Source organism: Peromyscus californicus, unplaced genomic scaffold (assembly GCF_007827085.1).
Source record: "Peromyscus californicus insignis strain IS unplaced genomic scaffold, ASM782708v3 Scaffold_24__1_contigs__length_46423439, whole genome shotgun sequence".
NCBI lineage: Eukaryota > Metazoa > Chordata > Mammalia > Rodentia > Cricetidae > Peromyscus > Peromyscus californicus.
In genome coordinates, this window is record NW_026294535.1 from 867772 (window position 1) to 880671 (window position 12900).

Below are 12900 nucleotides of genomic sequence, written 5' to 3' on the forward strand. Positions count from 1 at the left end.
CTTCCTGCGTGTTTGGCCTCCAGCTCTTCCCTCAGGAGGCAAAGACTGAAGTCCAGGGTGGTAAGTTTTAGGTCCCCTGAAGGCCTCTCCGCTGATGGAGCAAACTGAATCAGACTGAATTGGAAAGCCCAGGTTTAATGGGTAAAGCGCTCCTGGGCAATTCCCTGGCCCCAACAGAGCAGAGAGGAAACTGGGACGCAAGATGGGAAGAACCACATGTCTGTGTTCTGGGATGCTGCTTATATCCCCTGTGGGAATGGTCTTGAGCCTCTCTGGGGGAGGAGCTGTGTTTGGCGGACTTTGAAGGGGTGGGTTTAGGGAAAGATATGGGGAGAGGAGTTGAGGTGGATCTTCCACCAGACTCCTTCCAAACATTCCAGACTCTTTGGGTATTAGGGATGCCAGGGTGCCAGGGGTTGAGGTGGAGCTCCCACCCAAACACAGGGGTTACTCAATCTCTTTAAAAAAAATCATGGAGTGGGCCAGGCACATTCCTTTAATCCCAGCACTCAGGAGGCAGAGAAAGGCGAGGCAGATGGATCCCTGTGATTTTGAGGCTAGCCTGGGCTATATAGCAAGTTCTAGGCCAGCCCAGGATTATACAGTGAGATCTTATCTCCAAATAAAATAAATAAATGGAAAAAATTACACAGAGGGCTGGGGATTTGGCTCAGCTGGTAAAATGCTTGCCTTGCAATTCCTGAAACCTGAGTTTGATCCTCAGAACCCATGTAAAGAAAGCTAAAGGCTGGTGGCATGCGTGACCCCAGCACTGGGGGTGCAGAGACAGCAGGGTCTCGGCTGCTTGTTGGCCTCCACTTCACCGTACCTAGTCAGTTCCAGGCCAGTGAGAGATCTTGTGAATAAAGATAGATGAGTCTTGAGGAAAACCACCTGAGGTTGACTGACCTCTGACCTCCACATGCACATGTGCACTCCCATATACAAGTCATATAGGTATATCCTGTTAAGTGAGTCTTTGGAATGTAAGCCAGAAAATCCCTTTTTATGTAAGTCAGAAAAATCCTGTAAAAGTTCCAGTGGGAGCCTGGGAAGATTGCTCAGTGGTTAGAGCATTTGCCATATGAGTGTGAGAATTGGAACCCACATAAGAACTGGGTGAGTGTGGCAGCCACCTGTAACTCCAGTTAGCGATTCTTCCATCTTTTTCTGTCATTCTTTGCTTTATTTATTTATTTATTTATTGAGACAGGGTTGTTCTATGTAGTTTTGGTGTCTGTCCTAGATCTCACTGTGCAGACCAGGCTGACCTCGAACTCATAGAGATCCGCCTGGCTCTGCCTCCCGAGTGCTGGGATTAAAGGTGTGTGCCACCACTGCCCGGCCCTCCGCTTTATTTTTTAAGTCAAAGTTTCTCTCTGAACCTGGGGCTCTCTATTTTGGCCTGGAAACCCCAATGAGCCTTTTGCCTCTGTATATGGCCCCCCAACAATTCTGGGATTACAGGTAAGCTTACTCCCCAATGCTGGGGTTACAGGCGAGCTGGCTAGCCTCAGTGATAAGGTAGAGAGGAAGACACTATATCAACCATGGGCTTCCACATGCATGTGTACCCATACACATGAACATGCAAACATGTGTGCATATACATGCACACACATGCACGTGAAAAAGGTCCCAGCATTCCTAGATATCTGCAGTGCTCCATTTCAGTGCAGACTAATTCTTTACCTTCTGGGCAGTTATTTTAGATGCATTTGGTATATGACATTTGAACCAGCTGTAATTTTTACTAGAGGTAGGTAATGGGCAACCATCTGGCCTTAATTCTGTGGGCAGTTTATTGTCACAATGCTTCTGATTTGTAGATGAGAGTAGTCAGAAGGGAGGAGCTTAGCAATCACCTCATTTTATCCGTGTACCTGGGGAGTTGATAGAATGCTTTCGGGCCCCATTATTTAGTTCTCGCATTGCCCTCAGTTAGCTAGGAATTGTGTCCCCTTTCATGTAACCACAAAGGTCCAGCCTTGTCTGGTGACAGCACATGGCTTGATGGTGTTGGCGCGAGGCTGCTGGTGCTTAGCATTAGCCCATGCCTGGTGGGAAATGGTAGAAGACCCTGATGATGTCATCACAGTGGTCATTTATGTCTCACCTCACTCTCTCCTCCTGCCTCTGATGCTGGAAGGGCCGGTGGCACTTCCTTCTGCTCTGTGAGCATCTGTGCCTCGGTTTCCCTGGGAAGCATGTTTTGCTGGAGAGCTGCTGTTTTGTGATCTCTTGTCTCTTGTGTTCCCCTCCCCCATGGAATATCCTCCTGAGAGCCCCTTATATTTTATTCATTGAAGTATCCTTGGCTTCTAGACCAATCTCTAAACTTAAATAATTATATTTTAATCAAGCAATCAATTAGTCAATTAATTTGTGTGTGCGTGTTTGTGTGTATGTGTATGTGTGTACATGTACAGATATGGTGGCCAGATGTTGGGAGTCCTCCTCTATTGGTTTACACCTTACTCTCCCATCTCCCCAGCCAGAGACAGGGTTTCTCTATGTAGCCCTAGCTGTTCTGGAACTCGCTCTGTAGACCAGGCTGGCCTCAAACTCACAGAACTCTGCCGGCGTCAGCCTCCCGAGAGCTGGGATGAGACACGTGCACCTTACTTTTTAAGACAGTCTTCCTGAACCTGGGGCGCAGGTTTGAACTAGACTGACTTCCAAGAACCCCTGACCCTACTTCCCCACAAAACTGGGGTTACAGGCATGTGTTTCTGTGCCCGGATTTCTACATGGGTCAAATTCCTTACGTTTGTGCAGCCAATCTGCCCAAACTCCTCAACCTCAAAACTTCCAATGGAATTTTTTTTTTTAGCTTTCTAAAAATATTTATTTGAATGAATGAGTATGTTTGGGAAACAGATAAGATGGAAAATGAAGTTCTAAATTGTGTGAGCACACTGTGACTGATGAAGTAATTGGGGGAATGAGCTGAAACCATGAACAGTCAGGAAAGCCTGCTTGCCAGAGGCGGGACCTGATGGGTTTTGAACAATCTGTAAAATGTGAATAAACAGAATATGGAAGGGAGAGCACCTTTTGGGTCTGGCCCTTCTAAGGGTATAGGGGTCCAGAAGTCAACCCAGGGGTTCCCACATGCTAGACAAGAGTTTTACTGCTGAGTCCCATTTTTGGCTGGAGGGCAAGCTCCAGGAATTCACCTGTCTCCAACTCCCCAGTGCTAGGGTTGAAGCCACACTTGGCCACACCCTGCTCTTATGTGGTGCTGGGAATTTGAACTCAGGTCCACATGGGTTTGTAGCAAGCTCTCCTGCCCACTACACTATCCCCCTAGCCCCGCCTTTGTTTATTTTTCTGTTTTACCAATCTAAAATTAAAGTATCTAAGAAGGACAACCTAGAGACAAGGATTTTTTTTGTGAAAGCATCTACACTCATCGACATAATTGTCTATTTCTAGGACACATTGACCTGAAATTTTCTCCTCTTTATTCGAAGAAATACAGCTTATGAATTGGTATTGTTTTTACTGTTTTAAAAAAAAAACCAAAAAATTGTTTAGAACTAATGAGCTGTTGTTTTATTTCCTTTGGCCAAACTGAAAATATGATCTAGATTTAGAACCATTGCTGGTCAGAGGGACCAGATTTGAAAAAAAAATGTTAATATTAAAGAGAAAGTTTATTTTTCTATAGATTACACAGTTCTCAGCAGGATTTTTATTCTAGAAAACAGAGTGAGACGTTCTGCACTTCTTTATCTTTTCCCCTAAGTACCAAAGGTATTTGGGTTTCTGATTGCTTTTACTCTAAGAAGGTTTGTGAGGCTGTACTAGATCTTTTTCTAATGTGAAAATAAATGTATGTCATTCTTTTAGAACTGGTAAGGGACTGGAGTGTGGCTCAGTGGTAGACCTGTTGTGCTGGGGTGTGGCTCAGTGGTAGACCTGTTGTGCTGGAGTGTGGCTCAGTGGTGGACCACTTGGGCTGGAGTGTGGCTCAGTGGTGGACCACTTGGGCTGGGGTGTGGCTCAGTGGTGAACCTCTTGGGCTGGGGTGTGGCTCAGTGGTGGACCTCTTGGGCTGGGGTGTGGCTCAGTGGTGGACCTCTTGGGCTGGGGTGTGGCTCAGTGGTAGACCTCTTGGGCTGGGGTGTTGCTGGGTGACAATGCTCCTGCCTGGCAATGCATATGGTCTACTTTTGCTGCCCAATGCTTCATATTGGAGTGAGAGGGAAGAGAAGTATTCTTTTGGCTAGTGTGAGGAATTTCTTATATTAACAAGTGTGTAAATTTTAACAATATTAAGAATATTATGGGTAGCCTGACTCATTCTTCTTCATACTTACTCTGTATGGAGGAGCCTCAAAGGGGCCTCTGCCCATTGGAACCAAGATAATATATATGTTTCTTCCAGCTACCAGGCTGATATGCTATCTTGCTGGCCTGATGGTTCTCTAGGAATAACATTTTGTTTGTGTCCCTGGAATGTCACAGTAAATGTAGACCCTCCAAATATGAATTTTCTTCCCATGAGTTTCTTTCTCAAAGTGAAATAATTAATTAACTAATTAGTTTAGTGATGCTGCTGTTAATCCCACTGGTCAAGAATAAGACCACTACCACAGCTTAAAGCCCAATTTGAAGCAAGCTTTAATTAAATACTGGCCAGGTAGATGGGCTCTGGCCAGGTTTGTACTTAGGTTCCCAGGAAACGGCCCTGAGTCATGGTTTGCAGTGTCTTGAAGTATTTTCCATCAGGTCCAATCAGGGGCAAGTGTGTATTTCCTGATATATTTCCTGCCTATGTACCTCCCACCCACATGTGATCAAGTTCATCTGGTGCAGATGGGTCAAACAAACTTGTTTAGGGGAATGAAAACATGTGGCTTGTTATCTCCATAAACAATAGCCTCCAGCATGTCAGGAACTATCAGTTCTTGGGCGAGGGGCTAACAGATCAGAGGCATTTTTGCTTCATGGATCTCTAAGGTACAGTAATTAAAACTTAAAATGTAACTTTGACTCTCACATTCCCCACTTGAGTTGTATCCTGAGTCAAATTCTTGACTCTGTAATGGGTACCTGTTTATGTTTTGATAAACATCAGCTTAATGGTACCCAGACAGGAATTATCATTTAGTTAAGGCATCAGTGATGCAAGAGCCAAAATCAATTAGCATAAGCAGAAGGGTCAAAGGCCTTGTGATGGCTGACATCAGAGTTACTATCTACAAGGAGCCTGGAAATGAGAATGGGGACCAGTCAATTACTTCATGTTCAGGTCCCCTTTTATGCAATGATTTTTTTTCAGTACAGCAAAATTATTTCTAATGATTTCTGAATGGTTTATATAGAAACAATTTTCTCTTAAAACTATACAATAACCTTTATTTTACATAGAGCAAGTTGAGTACCCTATTATATTGTAGAACTATATCAGCTAATAAATCTACCTGTTGATAGATCTGGGTCTATTTGTTTTTAACAGGTATCTTTCCTGGTATGCCATAGGCACTATAGGTAGCTTTTTGTCCCCTATGCTAAAGAGTTTCCTTTGGAGCTAATATTCCAGCCTGTTGGAGTGAAGTACTGTCTTCTGTAACTACTTCCTGCTGAAACTAGGATGTTGTTGTCAGGGTCCGGGAAGCTGGAATGTTAGTCAGAGGTGGAGAGGGAATTCAGGCAATGAGGCATTCATCAGAAACATGTGATTCTCTGACCCAGCTGAAGAGACAGGGAGAAATCACATTGACTGGACTGGTCCACATCAGCTTTCAGCCAGTCCAGGGCTCACAGTCATTTGGAACAGGTTGTAGTCAGCAGCTAATTCTTGGATGGTGTCTGTCAGCCAAGTAGAAATCTGCTGAGAGAGATATAGACTAGGGACAGAAGTTTAAAATTTAGGAACATAAAGGAAAATATTACATTTGGAACTTTCAGGTCCATTGTTCTGGTAGTTGGGGGAAGGGATGAGTCCCAAGACCAGGAGAGAGAGAGAGAGAGAGAGAGAGAGAGAGAGAGAGAGAGAGAGAGAGAGAGAGAGAGAGAGATCCCATCCTCAAGAATAGACAGGTGAGGAAACGCAGGCTGTACTTATCTAGAGTCCATTTGACATGTGAGAGGTGGATCCAAGTCTTATGACGTCCTCAGTTCTCTGAAGCTCACATGAATTTTTCAGTTTACAAACAGACATAAAAGTTTTATATATATTAGCATTACTAATATGTACTGAAATCCACATTGTAGAAAAAGCAGGTAACAGGTGTCTGTAAAACAGCAGGAGTAGCCTCACACCTTTGAGTCCTAGCAAAAGCTGTAGGCTTGGGCTAAAAAGCATGAAATTTTTTCATCTGTCCAGAGATCAAGATACAGATTAGACAACATCTTTAGCCTGATGAGAAGCACCTTAAGTCTATACTTAGAAGACAACCTGAAGGAATTTAAAATCTTGAGCTTGTGACTGAACAGTAGGTAGTCAGTGCTTTGCCAGCTTATCAGAACTCCATTGATCAATGCTAAAACTCTGAACTTTTGAAATCTTAGTGTAACAATAGCATAGGAAGGGGAAAGAAATATGAAACATTTCCATTTTCACATTCCTTTAATCACTTATACTTTTACAACTTGCATTTACACACCTTAAATCATTTTCTGAGACCCTCAGAACTTAAGCTTTCATAACCTCAGACCTTTATACATCTTAAAACATTTTCTTGGACCTTCAAAACTTACATAGATATTTTTCTTTCCATCTAATCATTTACTAGAGACACAAGTAGTTATTACTGAGAACAGTCATTGCAAAGCATGTTCCTTAAGTGATCTGTTTATCTTTTAATATGAAGCCTGTTAGCAAGACAAGCCTATCTGCCTTTTCTCAACAGGAGACCTAGTAGCTCTAGAAAAAGTAAGGCTTGATTTTTACATCTGAAATGAGCTAACAAGCTGTCTGCAGCCTTGGGGAAGAACCTGGTTGTCTGCTGCTGCTAAGCTGACAAAGCTATAGTTAACCTAGCCATTAATACCATCAGAGATCCGAGAAGGATAAATTCGAGTAGAAAGTATAATCCAAATGGCCTTTATATCAATTAAAATGACAGAGACCAGTCCATTACATAGACAGTCATCCCAGGCTGCTGTGGTCTCCATGATGTTGGGGGCAGAGACCAGGACAACATCAGTCTTAGCCACCAGGCCCATAAGTTGAGAGTTTTTCCTGTGGAGAAGGAACATGGTGGTCACTGACCTTATTTTGTTTAGGCAAAGTGGGCAGTCCACTCTCCAGTGTCCTGCTTGTCCACAGTTTGGGCCAGGTTCTGGCAGCAGGTGTGGCATTGCGGTGTTCTTGCCATGTGGTTAGCGTTCCCACAATCTAGGTGGAATCCTCATGGTGCCACATCATCTTCTTTGGAGACCGTGGGGTCACTGTTAGGAGCTGGGGTCTCTGTCACAGTAAGTTTTTCCATTAAATACTTTAAAGGCCCTGTAAAAAGGTCTTTCAACCCCAAAGGGTAGAGACTTGTAGGTTGAGAAGCTGCTCCAAGCCCTTTGCCAGACTACTTTTATCATCATCCTACTGCATCATAAGATAGGAACATCCCAATTTCTAGTGTTTAGTATTTGGTGCTCATAGCTGTGTTCCTAATTTTTAACCTTTTTAAAAGTTCAAATATTAATAATATAAAACATTTTATAAACTTAAAATGTTCCATAGATATTGGTGAAATTATTAAGGCCACTCCACATAGTTAAAAGGAAGATTTATTTAGTGGGTAACTTACAAATGAAGGGATAGGTAGGTCGTGGGGTCTGGGGAAGGTGTATCGCAGTCCAGCGGTGTTCTCTGGAGCTCTGCTTGGTCAACCTCCACCGTCCAGGGTCCCGGAACAGAGAGAGAGCTGGCCCATCCGGATCTTGGGTCTTCAGGGTCCTCCCTTGGGCCCGCCTTGTAGGCGTGACAGTTGCCAAAGCCTCAATGGGGGTTGGAACTTACAGATCAAAGCTGGAATGGCTACCCACTACACATAGCCTTTAAATTTAAATATTTTTAAAGTCGTTCCTTTAAAAAAAATCCAGTTTTTTATTTAAATTTTCTTTAAAACTCCAAAATTTCCTCTTAAAAAAGCTTAAAATCTCTCAACCATGTGCTCCTGCAATATGAAATATAAAGTACCTTTTTCTACTTCAAGAGGGAGAAAACAGGGCATAACCACAATCTGTATGGCAAAACCAAGCTCCAACAGTGCAAACAATTCAAAGATCTGGGATTCATTCAAACTTGAGGTTTTCTCGAGGGGCTTGGATAACCTCTTTGGCTCATATACATAGGCTACCTTCTAGGTCTCAGCCTGCTCCATTTCACTGTGGCTGGTGCTTCTGGTGACTAGCACATGGTACCAGCATTTCCAAAACTTCTAAGGTCCACCAGTGCAACTGTGCTCTCTTTAGGAACTCCAGCCCTGCCACACATTGGTAAGTCTTGGCTGTTGCCCATGACCCCTTCATGTCTTTAAAACCAATATCACCTGGGTGACTCTTATGTTATAAAGTCTGGCCACCAGCACAAGGTACATTCTTGCATATGAAAGCATTGAGGTGCAGCCTTAATACCTTATTAAACAAGCATTGTTTTTAAATTCTTTCATAAACCTTGTTTCTAGGACAGGACAGAAATCATACAAAAATCTATCCTAATCCAAAATATCTTGGAGAATTGTTATTGCCTCATTGGTAGTCCACACCATGTGGTCACCTTTAATCAAGATGGTGGTGAAATCACATGACATCCATCTTCTCCAATCAGCAAAGATGGCTGCCAGCCATGTGGCTGCCTAAAGATGGTGGCAGTCAATGTCTTGCTTATATCCCAAAATGGAATCATGCCACATGGTTCCTTTAAGATTGCCTATGCATAGATGTATAGATTTTTAACTATTAACTCTCAGTGTTACTAGTTTTTTTCAACTTTTTTCACAGATTTTAAACCATACCCAATAATATAAACTTAGAAATCTTGAGGTACAGATTTATTTTCACATAGACCAATGTTTTGACTGTTCTGCTTCACTTTCTTTCCTCTGTCACAGTGTCAGGTGGATCAGCTGACACAGGACATAGAGGAAACTCTTAAATATGCCTGGGTCTGGAGAAGGGAGAGCCATAACCCAACTCTAGAGCCAGCTTTCCAATAAAGTAGAACAGTATAAAACAACTTTAATGTCATCCACACCAAAAAGACTTCTGAACTCCTGCTAACTCAAATCCAGTGACCAGAGAGCTCAGAGATAAATTCTGAGCCCCAGCCATAAATGCAGCCATGGCAGCGGTGGTGACTGGTGGCTGGCAACAGAGACAGCAAAAATATCCGACCCATTTCTGTCTCAGCTCCGTGTTTGCCACAACACTTACAGACACACCAGAAAACACAGACAGACACCACTTTCTGAAGAAATAGACAGACACAACTTTCCATGGGAAACAAACAAAATTTTCTAACCGACCAGACCCAGGTGGGCAGGCAACATCTCATTGTTTGCCCTGGATGAGAGAATAGTGGAGCCCTGTCAAACCCCCTCCATGTCCCAGCTAGGGATCTCACAGAACAGAACCAATCTGTGACTCACCAAGGGACCTCTGTAGATGCTGCATTTCTCAGCGTGGCAGTTGACTTCCATAGTCCTCAAACTGAAGGGAGCCTTGGAGCCTTGGAACATCTCAAGGCTCATGCCTCCTGAAGAAGCCTCTCAACTCCGGATGGAGTGAAAGTCCAGCTTTAGAATTTGGGTGGGTGGTCTGAATCTTGCTCGGGGCTCCAGAAAATGTTAATCCCATCAGCTGAGAATAAGACCACTACCACAGTTTAAATCCAAATTTAAAGCAGCTTTAATTAAATACTGGTCAGGTGGATATGTGAAAATGTGTGATTACCCATGCTTACCTGGTGTCCTGTGAGGTCAGGAGGTATCATAACACCTGGAACTGGAGTTATAGATGTTTGTGAACCATCATGTGGATACAGGTGATAGAACCTGGGTCCTCTACAAGGGTAACAAGTGGTCTTAACTGCTAAGCCGTCTCTTCAGCCCCTCCCCATCCCTTGCCTTTTCCGAGGCCTGTGACATCAGCTCACAAATGCTGTGTTTTAACAGGGACAAGTCAGTCTGGCGGAAAATGAGGTTGTTTTAACAGAGATCCATGATGTTTGAAGGATCTCTGGGGATGATGAGGGATACCTGGGGCCCATGGGGAGGTTGATGCACCACTCTTTATTTGTTGAATCAATTAAAAATCAAATGACTTGCAGACACGGTTTAAAGCGACAGGGTTTGGTTTGGTTTGGTTGCCACTATCTGAATGATTCTTGTCAAAGCATTTTTTGACATAAATTAGATGAGAAATCTTGATCTAGTTTATTGTAATTAAGCAAAGCAGGATGGGAAGGCTACAGGGAGGGTAGCCACTTGTCTTTTTCATCATTTTATGATCTGTCGCTTTTCTAGGATAAAGTAGGTTTAAATGTCACATTTCAAGTACCTATGTACTCTGATAATTTCGTCTCAGGTTTCCAAACATTGTACAATTATTTTAAGGAAAAAAAAAACTATGAAAAGAAGCATGTGTGGAGTCATATTCTCCCTACCCTGGTTGTTACTTGGCTTCTCAGAGACGTGATTCCTTCCCCATCTGAAAATGAGGTGTGCTTTACAATCCTGCCTGCACTTGATGTAGTGTGGCTCGGTGCCCCCTCGCCCCAGCCACAGTCATTAAACACAATCTGCCTTTCCCAGTGAGGCACATCTTAGAGAAGAAAAAGGCCTGGCCCTCCTTTGGAAGGTGACACCACTCATTCCCACTGAGCCTGCTGTGAGCTTGCCCAGCAGTGAGCCCAGCAGGGAGACGCTCTAATGGCACCCAAGGCCTGGTGCAATCAGGGTGAAGCAGATGGAGAGTTCCTGGTAGCTGATTGAAGCCAGTACTGACTGATTACACAACATGCTGCAGCTTTTAAAATCCTTGGTCCACACATGCTATTGCACTGTGCCCTAAGCTGCTCAGCTTTTTAAAAACCTTGGTCCACATGTACTATTGCACTGTGCCCTAAGCTGCTCAGCTTTTAAAATCCTTGGTCCACACATGCTATTGTGCTGTGCCCTAAGCTGCTCAGCTTTTTAAAATCCTTGGTCCACACATGCTATTGCACTGTGCCCTAAGCTGCTCAGCTTTTTAAAATCCTTGGTCCACATGTGCTATTGCACTGTGCCCTAAGCTGCTCAGCTTTTAAAATCCTTGGTCCACACATGCTATTGTGCTGTGCCCTAAGCTGCTCAGCTTTTTAAAATCCTTGGTCCACATGTGCTATTGCACTGTGCCCTAAGCTGCTCAGCTTTTTAAAATCCTTGGTCCACACATGCTATTGCACTGTGCCCTAAGCTGCTCAGCCTTTTAAAAACCTTGGTCCACACATGCTATTGCACTGTGCCCTAAGCTGCTCTGTCTGTCCAAGGTGTCCCCATTCACTGGACACGGGAGCATAGTGATTGAGTGACTGTTCGACAGACATTAGCGAGGACACGGACACCATGTGGGTCAGAATGTTGCCTTCTGCTTCTATGCTGAGCCTGCCCTGCACCACCTCTGAGACGCCGCAGGAAACTTCTGATGCTTGCCCATCTGCAATTGTCCCATGTCTGTTCAGCAACTGTGGACTCAAGATGTGTGTTCTTTGTAAGACTCTGAGAATCACAGTTTCCCACACATCTGGCTGTCCCCTCCCCCACCACAAGGAACAGGAAACCACTTTTCCCCTTCCCATGAATAAAACTAAGAAGGTTATTATTTCTTTCTGGTCTTTCTTTGAGATTCTCTGCTTGTTTTAACTCTGAAATTGCACATTTCTGAGGCATTGTTTATTATTTATTTGTATGATCAAAATACCCTGTCGCCGGATATTATAGTCTTATTTTTTAATTTTAGGGTGATGCTTTAAAGGATTTTAAATTCCAAAGTGTCTCTGCCCGCTTGTCTGTCTGTCTGTCCCCTTTTCCTCCCCCCAACACACACAGACACATACACACACACACACACACACACACACACACACTCGTACACACACACTTATGTGTACATACTACATATATATATGGAAGACACAGAACTTGTTTCAACCCTGTCTAGTTCCATGGCATTCAGTATCTCTTCCATATTTATTCACCTACTCTGTAAGCACACCTTCCATTCTAGGAAATGCTGTGACTCTTACAGCTCATTTTATTCCCTTTGAGAAGGGCAATCTTTTTGCTTTTGTTTGATTCAAGAGGGAAAATTAGATCTCAAGTGCTGTAGGAGGATGTGATGTCTTAACTAGTAAGGGCAGGAACCAAGGTCTGAGTCTTCCAGGTAGAGGTGACTGCAGGGCACAGAAGAGCCTTGGGCTGTGTGAGATCTGTAGCTAGACTCAAGGGAAAGCCGAGTCCTGGGGCCAGACTGGTGTCAACACGGCTTACGTCATTGTGTCCATCACCTCTGTCTTGTTCCATGATTGGTGTGTAGTATGACCCCAGTAGTTCAAAGTAGACACCAGTGAAATGGTGAAATGGATGGAGAGGTTTTTTTTTTTTTAAACATTATTTTAAAAGTAGTTTTGAGCCAGATGTAGTGGCACAAACCAATCCCAGTACTTGGAAGGCAGAGGCAGGATGATCTCTGTGAGTTGGAAGCCAACCTTGTCTACATAGTGAGTTCCAGGCCAGCCAGAGCTGTGTGTCATCTTCAAATACTCTCACTCTCTCTCTCTCTCTCTCTCTCTCTCTCTCTCTCTCTCTCTCTCTCTCTCTCTCTCTCTCTCTCTCTCCCTCTCCCTCTCCCTCTCCCCCTCTCCCTCTCCCTCCCCCCCCCCTCTCTCTCTCTCACACACACACACAC

General features: G+C 43.8%; 1 protein-coding gene across 1 annotated transcript in view; it reads left to right on the forward strand.

Moving 5' to 3' along the window:
• Nucleotides 1–12900, forward strand: part of CUNH12orf75 (chromosome unknown C12orf75 homolog) — a 40052-nt gene that overhangs the window by 4701 nt on the left and 22451 nt on the right. The window lies entirely within an intron of this gene.